Source organism: Mirounga leonina, unplaced genomic scaffold, assembly GCF_011800145.1.
Source record: "Mirounga leonina isolate KUSES-001 unplaced genomic scaffold, KU_Mleo_1.0 Mir_174, whole genome shotgun sequence".
Classification (NCBI taxonomy): Eukaryota; Metazoa; Chordata; class Mammalia; order Carnivora; family Phocidae; genus Mirounga; species Mirounga leonina.
In genome coordinates this window covers 8,360,904-8,378,704 of record NW_023270451.1, presented here as the reverse complement: position 1 = coordinate 8,378,704, position 17,801 = coordinate 8,360,904, and the positions used below count along the sequence as shown (strand labels likewise).

Here is a 17,801-nt window from a genome sequence, read left to right as displayed (position 1 = left end):
ATATTTCAATAACATAGTTAGTCAGTTTGATCAAATAGCTTTAAATATAAAACTATGCTACATAAAAATATAGCTTCTTTTCTAGCATACATGAATATTGTGGAAAAAATGACCACATGAAGTTTATAAATATGAAAAGATGTGTATAATAAATCACATTCTCTAAGTAAACTGCAGTTTCACTTAGAAAGTCTGAGGGTTCTAGAGGGGAGGGGGTTGGGGGAATGGGTTCGCCTGGTGATGGGTATTAAAGAGGGCACATTCTGCATGGAGCACTGGGTGTTATACTCAAACAATGAATCATGGAACACTACATCAAAAACTAATGATGTGTTGTATGGTGATTAACATAACATAATAAAATTTTAAAAAAGAAGAAAAAAAAAAGAAAAAGTCATTGGGATCAATTGTTGGTAAGTTGGAACTCAGAAAAAAAGAAGAAATGAGGAAAATGCTATCTGTTAGGAGGTCCTAGGTTCCAGGACTAGACGGTGGACAGAAATGGCAAGGAGTGGCTTCCCATGGAGCAGATGGTTGAAAAATCTATATAAATGATCAAGTTTAAATTGTTCCCTATTTTGCTCTATAACACTTTCACCTTCAAACTTCAATAAAAGTCTATTACATGTAACAAAAATATAATGCTGCCTTGGAAAATAAGGTGGGGATGGATATATTCACTTTTAGGAGCAGTGTGGAGGAACCCATGCAGACTCTAGCTGTATGTAGAAAGAAAGATGAGCCAACATGGCCCCAGATGGATCAACCTTGATAGACTAACATGACCCCATGGTCCTGAATATGGGAGAAGGAAGGCAGACTTTCAATAGCTGTGGGGATGAGTGCTAAGGTAGTTTTCTTAGAATAATAAATGAAAGATTAACACCTTGATGGCAACACTCAGGTTACACTAATGTAAAATATCTTATTTATTTGAAGAATATAGCTTAGTAAACTCAAGGGATGACTGTTTGCTATAGAAACAGATTTTCAGTCTGGCATGCCTGAAATAAATTTGCCACAATCTGTGTCTTTACTACACATAAAAAGATTTACTTCTTTGGGGAACAACTAAGCCAAGGACATTGTGTTTCCTTTAAGAAAGAAAAGTAGATTTCTCATTAAAAGGCAAAGCCATCATTTCAAAAAGATGAATTAGTGAGTACTTTTAAAAGATTTCCAGCTGGTTAAGTTATTTAAAATAAATCTAAGAAAATTTCTTAACTCTAGGCCCATAGAATTTTAATTTGATTGTGCGGAGTGTACACTTTTTCACCATAAACTCTTGCTTTGTAAGATTTCATTTTTGTAGGCATAGAAGAGTAAATAACAGTCTCTCAATAAATCTTTTTTTTTTTAAGATTTTATTTTTAGGTAATCTCTACACTTAACATGGGGCTCAAACTCACAGCCCCAAGATCAAGAGTCACATGCTCTTCCAACTGAGTCAGCCGGGCACCCCCTTTCAATAAATCTTTTTAACTTAAGAAAAATAATTTTCCATTTTCATTGACTCAAGGTGACCTTAGATTGTTAATATTCTGAATGTTCAAAAATAACTGGTATGTTGAAGTATTCATTTATTAATTTAGACTTCATCTTTCAAGACTTTGAAGTTTATTGGCAAAGCAGAGATCCATCAACATGAATTCATTCTTGCATTAGAACTTGATATGAGTGCCTTTAAAAAAGAACCTCATCTACAAACACTTGGTGTCTTGCAGTTGTAGAATTGATATAAAATGCACTTACTGCATGGATCTTAGTAGTAGACTTATTGCCCCCTCCTGCATCTGAAAAAATATACTAAGTAAGCCCCTAGGCAGTTCTCAATTTTCAATTGAAGAGGTTTTTTTTGTTTTGTTTTTAAATTTTATTGTGTTTTTTTTGACAGAGAGAGAGAGAGACAGCAAGAGAGGGAAAACAAGTGGGGGTGGGGGTGGGAGAGGGAGAAGCAGGCTCCCTGTGGAGCAGGGAGCCTGATGCGGGGCTTGATCCCAGGACCCTGGGACCATGACCTGAGCCAAAGGCAGCCGTTTAATGACTGAGCCACCCAGGCACCCCTCAGTTGAAGAGTTTTTAATACCTGAGCAATACTGAATTAATCCTCTGTCCAAAAGATAGGGATTATGAAATTTTATGATATCTGAACAAGTTCCAGACAGTTTAACACAATTAATGTTTCAAGACTTTTTATGCATTCTTGAATGAGCCAACTGACTTCATTCTGTTATAAGACAAAAACTGATATAGCCCTCTCACAAATTACTGGTGATAGGATATGGAGGAATCAGTGTACCTCATCACCATTACAGAAAAATAATGTAGAGAGTATTTTCTACTAAATGTGTTATCTTTGATCTGTAGTGAAAGTATTGTCATGTCTGAAATGCTTATATAGTTTAAATGACTTAAATAAGATTTCAGTTTGCATTTCAAATATATTAATTTTTCTGATATGTTGACTTTAAATAACTCATACAGACAAATACTATGATGCTACAGCTCACAGCCCATCATAAGCTCCAATAGAGCAGGAATTGTACTCTCAACTGTAGACAGCACCTAACAGAGATTGTCATAGACCATATGGCCAACCAATAACTATAAGTGAACTAAGAGGTGGACGTTTCCATAAGAGCATTTCAAGAAACAGGACAATATGTGAAGCAAGTTTGTTTGTTTGTTTAAATTTATCCTATTAAGGATATGAGAGCCAAATCTGAATCCATGCTCTAAAGATTAATATTTAAATCATCTTAGACAAGTTATTCAACCTCTTGATTCTTACCTTTCTCATCTACAAAATGAAGCTAACGGTATGTACTTTACATACCTGACAATTAATTATAAGGATAAAAATAATACTATGAAAGCCATTTGTAAGTTAATATAGTATTATGCATACCTAATTTAGTTAAATTTCTACCATCAAAATAAGTTAAAGGTTATTTACATTAACAAAATAGATTCGAGTATTTGTGCTAACTTTCCCAGTAGCTATGTGTAAATTTATAATTAACCTAATTATAGTTGTTACTTTATAATAAAATAGAAAATCTTGGGGATTTTCTTTCCTAAGAGCTAATATTTCCTGATTAAGGTTGTATACTTAAAGAGTGAGACAGGAAAAAAAAAAAAAAACCCACACACCAAACTTATCTGATACATTAAATACCATTTGGACTCTGGAAGTATAGCTTTTCCTCTTCAGGGTCCTGGAAAACACTCTTTCCCCCCACCCCACCCCCAATGAAAAGAAGTGTGAAGGAAAAAAGAAATTAGGCTAGTTAAACTTGCTGAGGTATTGAAAACAGAGTTCAAGGACTTGCAGAGTATTGGCATCAGTCTCAGAGGTTCTTTATTCTGTTAAAATGTATATAGTCAGTTGTGAATAAATGTGCAAGTTTTGTTCTTCTCAGGAAAAGATCCTTTATCTTTTACCAAATGCTCGCAGAGTTTCCCAACCCGTAAAAGATTAAGATATGCTTGCTTAAAGAAAATTGGGTGGCAGGTATTCAAGATAAATCATGAAGAAGGTTGTCATTTCAGTTACTGAATTGTTAAATATGTTCCTGGAACTCAGTGTTTATGGAAGATCTTTGTACAAAATGCAGCAATACTCTACTTTTATTACTTCACTCTTTTTACTTTATCTTCTAGTAGAGAATATTTAAGCAATATAGTCTATGATAATCCACAGTGTTCAATGGGATTAATTTTATAAAACCATGGGTGAATTTTAGTCAAGATTTCTTATAGTGTCCATAACTAAAAATTAGATTTTAATGACTAGTCCAATAGCCCTTCTCAAAGTGATATAAGGTTTAAATATTGCCTAAAAAGTACTTAGAACACTGAAGGAATAATAAAAATGTAAGAAATTACTGTATTAATATTTTGTGCTATGCACCTTTTTGTTTCTTATGTTCTTTATAGCTTTTGCTTTGGGAGTTCAGAAAAACCAATAAAAATTGAACACTAAAATATTAAGCTTTTTCATTTTAGAAATTGCCACATTTTGGAATTCAGAGAAGCTGTCTCAGAAGGCCAACTGATTATGAAGTTTTCAGTCATAAGTCATTGTATTCTCAAGTCAAATCTTTTCAATTTTGCTTTTATAGTTTCACAGGAAATCATATGAAATCACAAAACTTTTCTTTAAGTTAGTTTCTGTATTTGTTTCTCACTATTACTGGAAAAACACTGAATAAAATTCTCAAAGTTTGCTTTCTGTCTTTGTAAAGCAGGTAAGTGAATGGAGTGAAAATTTTCATGATTTTTATCAATTAGTTGTTAAACATAATAAAAATTGATGAAGATTCCTTGCAATTTCTTTAAAAATATATTTTAAAAGTAGAGTATGCCTTCTTTATTTTTCCATGCATGACAGAGAGTATTGCCTGGGGAGAGGAAGTTGGCAGCAGAGCCATTTTTTAAGGCGCTTATTAAACAAAATACCCCATAATCACTAAAGAATGATAAAGAGTCACTATACAAATATGTCAAAAATAAGATTTAAGGCAATGTAGAAGCTTGTGTGATCACCCCCTGCTGTGTTTTGTACTTTTTTATACTTAGTTAAATTTAAGAAAGATTTAAAGTAATTTACACTTAATATATATTCTATTCAAAAATAGCTAAGAATAAATGTCTCCCTTGTTCAGTAATCCTTTGGTTTCAGAGCATAGAAATCTACTTAAATTCAGTAAGTTAGTGGAAGGCTCCAGGGGAAATCCAGCATACATATTTACAAGAGGTATATGCAGGTGTTACATGAACTAAAAATCATCAGATGCATTTGTTTCCTCTTGTTTCTTTATATCTTTCTTTCTCTCTCCCTCTTTCTCTTAATAGTACACTGAATTTTTGTTCCCAATGTTGTACATTTTCTATATTACATCAAGGGTTTTGGTCACATGCTGCCATACCCATTTCCATTAGTGTGGGCAGAATAGATTTTGTACCCCATTAATGTTGATGTTGGTCATATAACTTGGTTTGGCCGATGAAATGTTAGCAAACAGGCCCCATTTTCATGGTTTAGATAATTTATGTTTTCTGGCTGGATGGATTGTGCTGCTGTAATCGCCGTGAGAAGAGCACATCTCAGCAAGCCACTGCCCTATTAATCTGGGCCCCAGAACAAAGACACATGCAGACATAAGACATCAGACTAAAAACCTGGAGCCCAGCCTAGCCTGCCTGGCCTATATCAATTGAACCATGCCATATGCAAACTGGCATGAAAGAAAATTATAGTTATCATAAGCTATCATAAGGTATCATATATGAAAATATGTCAGACTAATAAATGCATTTGTTTTCTTTTTCATGTTTTATTTATTAGTCTGTATTTCATCACAAATATGACTTCTCTCTTTACTCTTCAACAAGTAAATTGTCAAATTACCAAAAATATTTGCCATCCCAAACCCTACATGACCTTACAGCTGTACTACATGTCCCAGTACTATCTGACTTTCTATAGTCTGTATTGCTTAACTCAAAATTTGAAAGAGAATTTGATCATTAGCCAGAAAATAAATTAGCTAGCAGTGAATTAGCTGTTAACTGGACTCATGGTACAATCTTGGATGCTCATTCTGGGCTGTGAGCAGAACAAGTTTGTTCTCATTAAAATGGATGTGGATGGGAGATAGATAAAGGATTTTCTAATACAGTGTTTAAAGTGATAATGCATATTTTCAGGTCTTGACATGTAGGTTGACATGACATTTGTCTACCTACTTGTTTCAACTTGCCCCAAATTCCCACAAAAATATATATCACAATATAGGGAAAAATTATAAACACAAAACAATGGATCTCATAACCAACCTATGGTTAAACTTTAGGAGATACTTTCATTAACATAAAACTAATAGTAAGTTGAATTATAAATCAAGTTGAATTATAAATAGCAAGATGGTAGAAGAGAGAGCCCCACACTTTGTTCTCTCACAGAGACACTAACTTAAAAACAATATACAACCTAAAAACTTTATGAAAACTTGAGAAAACAGTTAGAAACTCTCAATACTCAGGTAAACTGACAGCCAAGAACAGCTGCATTGAAATGGATAAGAAAGCCATTTTATTTTAACTGCATCAGCCTCTCTCCCAAACTGGTACAGTTTGTGTTGGGAAGGAAATGCCCATCCTTTATCTTGGCTTCATCCTTGGAAGAGTAGAACATATGTCCTAAGTTCTGGCCTTTTGGGAGGCAATCCAAGTGACTAATTTCTGTCTTTCTTGACTCTGAGTGCTAATGGAACTGGCATATTGTGGATTTCTGGGGACCACAGAGAACAGAAGAGAACTCAGCAGCTTCTGGCAGCACTAGAGAACTTATAATCCTACAGACAGAAACTGGCACAGCTCACACTAATCGGGAGAAAATAACTGGCTCACAGCTTCTCACTTGAGAGACAAAGGAGAAAGTGGAACATATGTCAAATGTTCCAGCGTTGGGGGGGGGGTTCCCTGAGGGACTGCCTTTTGCCTCACCTGACTTGGAATTGGCCTACTTCATATTCCTGGGGTACATAGAAAGCAAATGTGCTCAGTGGTTTTTGGCAGCCAGACAACCTGCAGGAACATAAAAAGACACCAGAGAGAGCAAAGCAAGACTATAAGATCCTGAAAAAGAAACCAGAAAACCTGTCTAATTGGGAAATTACACACACAAGCTCAGGAAGACATATCCCCATAAAAGTTTTGAGAGACCCCTGGAATTTACAGGCAGGCTGGTTTGTGAAGGTCTTTTCCTGTACAAAGCCAGTCCATAAAGACTAGGAGAGATAGCTGTCTTTTCAAATGCATAAATCATAACAAAAAATAACAAGGCATATGAAGAAACAGTGAAACATGGACCAATAAGAGGAACAAAAAAAATCTCCAGAAACTGATACTAAAGAAATGGAGATCACTGAACTACCTGATAAAGAATTCAAAATTCTTTTCCTTTCCTTTCCTCTTTTCTTTTATTTTCTTTCCTTTTCTTTCTTTCCTTCTCTCTCTCTCTCTCTCTCTCTCTCTCTCTCTCTCTCTCTTTCTTTCTTTCTAGAGAGCACATGAGCCAATGGGAGAGAATCTTAAGCAGGCTCCATGCCCAGTGTGGAGCCGAATGCAGGGTTCCATCTCATAATCCTGAGATTATGACCTAAGCCAAAGAGTCAGCCACTGAACTGAATGAGCCACCAGGCACCCCCAAAATACTGTCTTTAAAAAGCCTGATGCACTACAAAAGAACACAGAATGAAAGATAAATGAAATCAGGAAAACAATGCATGAAAAATGAAAATGTCAACAAAGGTATTTTCAAAGTGATGAAAGAAAAAAAATGCCAACCAAGAATACTATATCTAGAAAAACTGTTCTTCAATAATGAAAGAAAAATAAAGAATTTTCCAGATAAACAAAAGCTGACAGAGTTCATCACCATTAGACCTGTCTTAAACTGCCAAAGAGAGTACTTCCAGTTGGAATAAAGGGACACTAGGCAGTAACACTAGAGCATACAAAATATAAAGCTCTCTGGAAAAGGTAAATATATAGACAAATACAGATTCTTGTAATATTGTAGTGGTTGTGAGTAAATAACCTTTAATTCATCTATAGAATTAAAAAGATAAAAGCATAAAAATAAGTACAACTCTAAAACTATGTTAATGGATACAAAATACAAAAATGTAATTTGTGACATTGATAACATAAGTGTAGGGGGATATAAAGAGTAGATTTTTTTGTATGCAATTGAAGGTAAGTTGTTATCTGTTTAAAATAGATTGTTATAACTCTAAGATGTTTTATGGAATCTCCATGGTAACCACAAGAAAATACCTATAAAAGATGTACAAAATAAAATGAGAAATCCATTAAAGCTTGTCATTACAAAACTTTAACAAAACACAAATGAAAGTAGCAAAAGAAGAATTGAGGGAAAAATAAAAACAGCATATACAGAAAACAATTAACCAAATAGTAAGTTTGTCCCTCTTGGTAATTACTTTAAATATAAAAGATTAATCTCCACAATCAAAAGACATAGAGTGGCTAAATGGATTTGAAAAAGAATAAGAACCAACTATATGCTGTCTATAAGAGATTTACTTTAAAAATATGGACAAACTTAGGCTGAAAGTGAAATGATGGGAAAGACATTCAATGCAATGATAAAAAGAGAGCATAGGTGATACTTAGATAAAACAGACTTTAAGTTAAAAACTATCTCAGGAGACAAAGAACATTATTTAATACTAAAAGGGTCAATTCACTAGAAAGATATAACAATTATAAATGTATTTGCACCCAACATCAGAACAAATATTGACAGAACCAAAGGGAGAAATACATAGCAATGCAGTAGTAATAGGAAATTTCATATTTGATATTAGAGAGATCAACCAGACAAACAACCAATGAGGAAACAGAGAACTTCAATAACAATATAGACCAGTTAGACCTAATTGACATATACAGAACACTCCATCAAAAAAAAGAAAAAGCAGAACACATATTCTTCTCAAGTACAAATGGAACATTTTCCAAAACTGATCACACGTTAGGTCAATAAAAAAGTCTTAACATATTTAAGAAGACTGAGAACATAACAAGTATCTTTTCCAACCACAATGGGATGAAACTAGAAACCAATAGCAAAAGGAAAACCAGAAAATTCACAAATATGTGGAAGTTAAACAACACACTCTTGATAGCCAGTGGGTCAAAGAAGGAATCATAAGGGAAATTAGAAAATATCTTGTGACAAATGATAATGAAAACACAACATACCAAAACTTATGGGATGAAGAAAAAGCAGTACTAAGAGGGGAAAATTGACAAATCCTTAGCTAGGCTAAATAAAGAAAAGAAAAAAGACCATGTCTTAGCACAGGCTGATATAAAGGAATATCAGAGACTGGGTAGTATAAGCAATAAACATTTATTTCTCACAGTTCTGGAGGCTGGGAAGCCCAAATGAAGATGGGAGCAGATCCAGTGTCTAATGAGAGCCCACTCCCCAGTTTGCAGATGGTTATTTTCCTGTTGTATCCTAACATTGTAGGAAGTTAAGAAAGGAAGAAAGCTGTTTCATATCTCATCTTTTTTTTTAAAGATTTATTTATTTATTTTTAGAGAGAGAATGAGTGGGAGGGGCAGAGGGAGAAGGAGAGAGAACTGCAAGTTGACTCCATACTGAGCATGGACCCTAACCCAGGGCTTGATCTCACAACCCTGAGATCAGGACCTGAGCCGAAACCAAGAGTCAGACACCTAACCTACTGTGCCATCCAGGCACCCATGTCTCTTCTCTTAAGGGCACAATTCTCATTCATTAGGGATCCACCCTCATTACCTAATTACCTCTCGAAGGTCTCCCTTCCTTTCATCACATTGGGAATTAGAATTTCAACTATGGGTTTTGGAGGGACACAAACATTCAGTTCATGAGACTGAAATAACAAAAATCAGAAACGAAAGAGGGAATATTACAACTAATGCCAGGAAAACATAAAGATAATAAAATACTATTATGAATAATTATATGCCAACAAATCAGACAACCTAGAAGAAAGTGACACATTTCTAGAAACATACAACCTACCAAAACTGAATCATGAAGAAAAAAAAAAAATTGAGGAGACCAATAACTAGTAAGAAAATTGAATCACTAATCTAATATCTCCACACAAATAAAAGCCCAAGACCAGACAGTTTCACTGGTAAATTTTACCAAATATTTAAAGAATAATTAATACCAATTCTTAAATTCTTTCAAACAATTGAAGATAAAAGAGCATTTCCAAATTCATTTTATGAGGCCAGCATTAATCTGATACCAAAATCAAACAAAACCCTACAAGAAAAAAACCATTATAGATCAATATTCCTGATGAATACTGATGAAAAATTCCTAGACAAAATACCAGGAAACCGAATTCAGCAATACATTTAAAGGTTGAATATCATGATGAAGTGGGATTTATTTCTGGAATACAAGGATAGTTCAATATATGAAAATCAATCCATGTAAATACACCACATTAATACAATAAAAAATAAAGACCACATTATCATCACAATTGATGCAGAGAAACATTTGACAAAATTCAACACCCTTTAAACATTTAAAAAACTAGGAATAGAAAGAAATTATTTAACATTAAAAAAGTCATATATGAGCTTTGCGCAGTGGCAGTATCATAGCCAATGAGGTTTACCAGGGGCGCGATTATTGCTAATTGAGAAAAGTCATATATGAAAAGCCCACAGCTAATACATACTTAACAGAAAAAACTGAAAACTTTCCCTCTACAATCGGGAACAAGATAAAGATGTTCACTCTCCGCAATTCTGTTCAGTAGAGTACTGAAAGTCCAGGTCACTCAGGCAAGAAAAAGAAATAAAAGGCATCCCAATTGGAAAGGAAAAAGTAAAATTATCTCTTCACAGATGATATGATCTGTATGCAGAAAACCTTAAAGATTACACTCACACGCACACACACACACAAAAAACATACACACACAAACTCTGTTAGAACTAATAAACAAATTCAGTAAAGTTACAGGATAGAAAATCAACACACAAAAATCAGTTGCATTTTTCCACAGAAATAATGAGCAACCAGAAAAGGAAATTAAGAAAATAATCCCACTTACAGTAGCACCAAAAAGGATAAAATACTTAGCAATACATTTAACTAAGAAGGCAAAAGATTTATATTCTGAAAACTATAAAACATTCCTGAAAAAAGTTAAAGAAAACACAAATAGATGGAAAGACATCCAGTGTTCATGAATTGGAAGACTTAGTATGGTTAAAATGTCCATGCTATCCAAAGCAATCTACAGATTCAGTGCAACCCTTATTAAGATTCCCAATGACATTTTTTCTGTAGAAATGGAAAGTCATCCTACAATTCATATGTAATTTCAAAGGACGCTGAATAGTGAAAAAAATCTTGAGAAAGACAAAAATCTGTGTCACATTTCATGATTTTAAAACATTTTACAAAGCTACAGTTATCAAAATATTATAGTACTGACATAAAGAAAGACATATAGAACAATGAAACAGAATATAGAACCAAAACTAAATCCTCATGTATGTGGTCTTTGAAAAAGTTTCCAAAGCTACATAATGGAGACAATAGTCTCCTCAACAAACATTGTTCAGAAACTGATATCCACTGACAAAAGAAGTTGGACTCTTACCTAATGCCTTATCCAAAAATTAACTCAAAATGAGTTATATTCTTCAATGTATAAAATTCTTAGGAGAAAGCATAGAAGAAACATTTTATGAATAGGATTTGGCAAAGATTCTTTGGATATGACATCAAAATCACAGGCATAAATCAAAAATAGATATATAGGACTAAATTAAACCAAAAATCTGCAAGCAAAAGTAAAAACCAGCAGAGTGAAAAGATAACCTATAAAATAAGAAAAAAATATTTGCAAACCATATATCTGAAAAGAGGTTAATATCCAGAATACATAAAGAACTCCTACAACTCAATAACAAAAAAATCAAATAACCTGATTAACAAATGGGCAAAGGACTTGAATAGATATGTCTCCCAAGAAGATAAACAGCCAACAAGTATATTAAAAGATGCTCACCATAATAATCATTAGAGAAATGCAAATCAAAACAACAATGAATTATCACCTCCCATATGTTAGAATGCCCACCATGAAAAAATAATACAATAACAAGTGTTGGCAAGAATGTGGAGAGATTGGAATGCTTGTGCATTGTTGGTGGGAATGTAAAAATCAGGCAGCCCCTATGGAAACCAGTATAGAGAGTTCTCAAAAACTAAGATTACCATATGATCCACCTCTGGGTATACTGATCCAACCCCACTTCTGAGTATATATCCAAAAGAATTGAACACAGGGTCCTAAAGAAAGGTATTTGTACACCCATATTCATTGCAGCATTATTCACAATAGCCAAGATACAGAAGTAACCTAAATATTTATCACTTGATGAATGGATAAAGAAAAGGTGGTATATACATACAATGGAATATTATACAGCAACACAAAAGGACATCCTGTCATATGGTACAACAAGAATCAGGACATTCTGCTAAGTGAAAGACCAAAATTGCATATTTCACTTATAAGAGGTATCAAAATCAGTCAGACTCTTAGAAACAGAAACAGAATGGACATAGAGCTTCAGTTTTTCAAGATGAAAGTTCTAGAAATTTGTTGCATAACAATGTGCATATAGTTAATACTATTGTACTGAACACTTAAAAACTGTTAAGATGATAAATTTTATGTTGTGCTTTTTTAACATAATAATAAAAAACTCTAGAGTAATAGTACATACATCTTTTTAAGTTTGAAACAAGACAATTTATAGCTTAAATAAGACAAGAAGTCTGTCTTTCTCCCTCAGTACCCTGAATAGGCTCCTAATCTAACACACACATTATTTCCCAGTACCCTAACATGTGAGAAAGGGTTATCCCTACCTAAGACACTGTAGAGTGCCTAGGATTGCACAGACATAGCCACCCCAAAAATTTATCAAGGAACACAGGAGTGCTTTGTCACTCAGATTCTGTCACTTAGCACAGACACAGAGCAATCCTGTAATCCCATTCACTCTCATGAGTAATCCTATCAAACAAGTGCAAGGGAAATTTTTCTTCACATCTCCTGCCTGCAAGTCCTAGAAACCAAAATCTATATATTAAGAAGGCTTGTAAGAGTACCCCTGTTGACTTTGGGGAAAAAGTCTTCATTGGGATAGAGAGAGAATGAGCAGCAGAAGAACTTAGGTAAGGGAGAAGACTAATTAATTTGTAATTTCTTTCTCTAAGAAAGCATGAAGCCATTAGATTCTTGCGTAACAAAGTATGGTTTCCCTGTGGTTGTGGAGTGTCCATTTTCTTATTTTCCTTTGTGTTCAATTTTAGGTCCTAAACTTGGCATGTGACTAGCAACTGTTGAATTTTGCAATTGCTGCACTGGAGAATGAGGAACATTTTGCAATATTAACACAATTCATATTATTCCCAAATATGCACCTATGTACTTTTATGTACACATATGTCTGAAGCACAGTACTTATTCTTTTCAATTATAGCCAGATAAATATTGAACGACAGAATTGTGAATAGTTTTACTCTTACAAAAATATTTCATAAAACCTAAGTAAATTTTGAAAATAAAAAGTTCTAGCTTTATTTAAATAAAGTTTGTTAAATGTAGATATTTAGTCATTATGTTAAGTACCTCGCCTATTAATTTTAATAAATACTTATGAAGGTTTGGTAACTGTAACTTTTTGAAAACATGAAAATAATTAGTATTTAATTTTATGTTAATTTACCAATTATTTAAAATATTTTCAAATCTTATGCACTTTGGGTATAATCATAATTTATTTTTTGGATATTTAAACACAAAGATGAGGCGGGCAAATAAATATATAAAGTAGTCATGACAATATAAATTTCCAATAAGATAGAATTCATGAGAAAATGGCTGGAAGTGATTAATAGGAGTGTTTTATATTAAGATACTTTCTGCAATAAATATATTAACTGTGGATCTTCATGTACATAGTAAGAGCATCAAAATGTACAAAATCAAAAATTTAGAAAATGGATAGAAGTGCTATCATTTAAAGGTATTTAAAGGTATTGAGTCAAAAACAGGTCAGGAAGGCATGAAACAAGTAAGTATATGATTGAGTAATATCATGAAGAAGTCTAATTTTTAATATTTAATATATTTAATATATTTGTATATTTAATATTTTTACCTTTATTTATATATTTAATATATTTACCTATATTTAATATTTTTACCTTTATAAGAGTATTTTCATTTTCTAGCATCTACAAAGAAGAAAAAAATAAAAATACAAATCTACAAAGAACTCATGCACACAACCTTGAACTTGTTATTATTATTCATTTAAACACAATGCAGTGAATCTAGAAACGTTTTTAAAATTTTAACACATCAAAAAAAGCTATAAAATCAAATTTATTTAAAAAATCTCTTTATGACTACACAACTATTAACTTAGAATACCCAAACTATAGGGCACCTGGGTGGCTCAGTTGGTTAAGCGATTGCCTTCAGCTCAGGTCATGATCCCAGGGTCCTGGGATCAAGCCCTGCATCAGGCTCCCTGCTCCAAGGGAGGCCTGCTTCTCCCTCTCCCACTCCCACTCCCCCTGCTTGTGTTCCCTCTCTCATTGTCTCTGTCAATTAAATAAAATATTTAAAAAAAAAATACCCAAGCTATAATTTCAAAATGTTTAGACAGTCTATATATCAATATTCAAAATATTTGCAAATATGACTATTATTCATTTTATACAACATATTAATGCATCCAACTAAAATTATGCAAATATTAGCAGGAGCTGAAAATGCATTAAAAATTTAATTTTCAGTCCTACATAAGGGTTTGTAGAGTGGAATGGCAGGTGATATATCTAAACCAAAAGCCAGAATTTACAAAATTATGAATCTTTATTCTCATTCACATTACTATTAAGAATAGTATTGGGGCACCTGGGTGGCTCAGTCGGTTAAGTGGCTACCTCCGGCTCAGGTCATGATCCCAAGGTCCTGGGATCGAGCCCCACGTCAGGTTCCTTGCTCAGCCCAGAGCCTGCTTCTCCTTCTCCCTCTGCCTGTGTGCCACTCCCCCTGCTTGTGCTCTCTCTCTCTCTCTCTCTCTGTCAAATAAATAAATAAAATTTTTAAAAAAGAATGCAATTGGGACGCCTGGGTGGCTCAGCTGGTTAAGCGGCTGCCTTCGGCCTGGGTCATGATCCCAGTGTCCTGGGATGGAGTCCCACATCGGGCTCCTTGCTCAGCAGGGAGCCTGCTTCTCTCTCTCTCTCTCCCTCTGCTTGTGCTCTCTCTGTCAAATAAATAAAATCTTTAAAAAATAAATAAATAAAAATAAAAAATAAAAATAAATAAAAAAGAATGCAATCACAATTTAATATTTAGCCTTATTTTCGGAAGATCTATTCAAATCAAAATTAGGTTAGAAGCTAAGATCATTGCTTTGATTAACAAGCATGACTACCAGTTCTTAAGATATTGGTCATGGAACCAAGACAGAGACTTGGCGACAAGAAGAAGTCATGTGCTGCATTGATGGGGCTATAAAACATAATTACCTATCTAGTTTTCTTTTCCCTAAAACTAGATAGCCCCAAATCATCATTATTACTTAACATAACTGAAAGTTCTGGCTAATGTAATAATTTGTAAAACAAATAATGGGGGAAGATAATCACTGTTTGCAAATAAAGTAACTATATATTCAGAAAACCTGCGGAAATTCAAATTTATTTTAAAATTTAAAGGAAATAGCTGAGTTAAAAAAAAAAAAAACCTAGGGCGCCCTGGGTGGCTCAGTTGTTGAGCGTCTGCCTTCGGCTCAGGTCATGATCCCAGGGTGCTGGGATCGAGTCCCACATCGGGCTCTCCCTGCTCGGCGGGAAGCCTGCTTCTCCCTCTCCCACTCCCCCTGCTTGTGTTCCTGTTCTCGCTGTCTCTCTCTGTCATATAAATAAATAAAATCTTAAAAAAAAAAAAAACCCTAAAAATCAAAACATCCTTTATACCAGCTACTAACACTTAATAAATAAAATGAAGATATCCTTTCAAAGAGAAATAAATCAAAATAATAAACAAAACATTAGAAATAATCCTAATAAATGATTGCATCTAAATTTTTTAAATGATAAAAATGTTACTGTGTAACTAAAGTATATTTAAGTAAATGAAGAGACGTATAGCTCTCTGATTTGGGAAATGTGAAAGTGAAGCAGTTCTTATCCTCTCAAAGTACACCATAAATTTAACCAAAGTCTCAACCAAAATTTTTATGTGTATGTAAAGGTGATGTATAAATTCTAAAATTTCTCAGGGATAAAAATCATCCTAGATGAGCAAATAAGTTGTCTGAACGGCTGGAATAGTAAGGTCAAATATCCTCTATCAAATTTAAATTACATTAAAAAGTTAAAATAAGATTTGATACTGATATCACAATAACACATCATAAACTGATGTGGAAGAATTAGATAAAAATAACAAATTACATTAAGGAAAAGTAGCTATGTAGAAACATAAAATTAGGGTATCAGGTTATCTCAATCACATAAATAAATTTCAAAATTCACAGTAGAAATTTTAAAAATAGAGATGATGATAATATTGGACTCTGGTCTCTGGGTAGAAATTTTCAATGTGTTCTTAGTACTCACAAAGAGAAATCCTATCAGACTTGATTACATAATTTTAAAGGAGTCTTGCTATTCAAGTACCAAAAAGAATGTTAAATATGAAAAGATATAGAAACATAATAGAATACAAGGAATATAATGTATTTTCTTCAATAATTATTGCAATTATGAAGAGATTCACAATAATTAATGAAGAAAATACATTATATTCCTTGTTATATAAAAAGCTTTTACAGACAACTCAATAGCAAAAAAATAAACAGATTAAAAAATTGACAGAGGAACTAAATAGACATTTTTTTCAAAGAAAACATACAGATAGTCAACAGACACATGAAAAGATGTTCAACATCACTAATCATCGGGGACATGCAAATCAAAACCACAATGAGATATCATCTCACACCTTTTGGAATGGCTATTATCAAAAAGACAAGAAATAATAAGTGTTGGCAAGGATGTGGAGAAAGAAAATCCTTGTGCAGTGTTGGTGGCAATGTAAATTGGTACAACCATTGTGGAAAAGAGTACGGAGTTTTCTCACAAATTTAAAATCTTTTTAAAAAATTCATGTAATTCCACTTCTGGATATTTAACCAAAAAAACAAAAACACTGACTTGAAAACATATCTACACTCCCATGTTTACTGCAGCATTATTTACAATAGCCAAGATATTGAAACAACCTAAGTGTCCACTGACAGATGAATGGATAAAGAAAATGTGATGTGATATATATATAGTGGAATGTTATTCAGCCATAACAAATAATGAAATCCTGCCATTTGTAACAACACAGATAGACCTTGAGGGTATTATGCTAAGTGAAATAAGTCAGCCAGAGAAAGACAAATACCCACCGATCTCACTTACGTGGAATCTAAAACAAAATCAAAAACAAAAACCAGCTCATAGATATAGAGAACAGATTGGTCTTTGCCTGAGGAAGGGGTTGAGGGGCAAGTGAAATGGGAGTCAAAGGTATAAACTTCCAGTTACAAAATAAGTCATGGGAATGTAGTGGGATGGCAACTTTAGTTAATATTATACTGCATATTTGAAAGTAGCTAAGAAAACAGATCTTAAAGGTTCTCATTACAAGAAAAATATTTTGTAACTCTGTATGGTGATGGATATTAACTAGACTTATTCTGGTGATCATTTCATAATATATATAAATATCAAATCATTATACCTCAATAAAATTTTTTTAATTCTTACAAATCACTATGAAAACAACTCTAAAAACAGTGGGGTGACAAATCATTTACAAAAGAAACATAAAAATGACCAACGTACAAATGATTAAAAAAAAACATTTTCTACCAATAAGCAGGAATGAAACTTTCAAGCGCTAGATACCAATTTTTTCACTTAAGAAATTGTTTTCAAGAAGTTTATCCTCAGTGGGCACCTGGGTGGCTCAGTTGGTTAAGCGACTGCCTTCGGCTCAGGTCATGATCCTGGAGTCCCAGGATCGAGTCCTGCATCAGGCTCCCTGCTCGGCGAGGAGCCTGCTTCTCCCTCTAACCCTCCCCCCTCT

General features: G+C 33.5%; 1 pseudogene; it reads left to right on the top strand.

Annotated features, from left to right (window-relative positions):
• Positions 1-10,186: 10,186 nt before the first annotated feature.
• LOC118021465 lies at positions 10,187-10,340 on the top strand (annotated as a pseudogene).
• Positions 10,341-17,801: the final 7,461 nt, after the last annotated feature.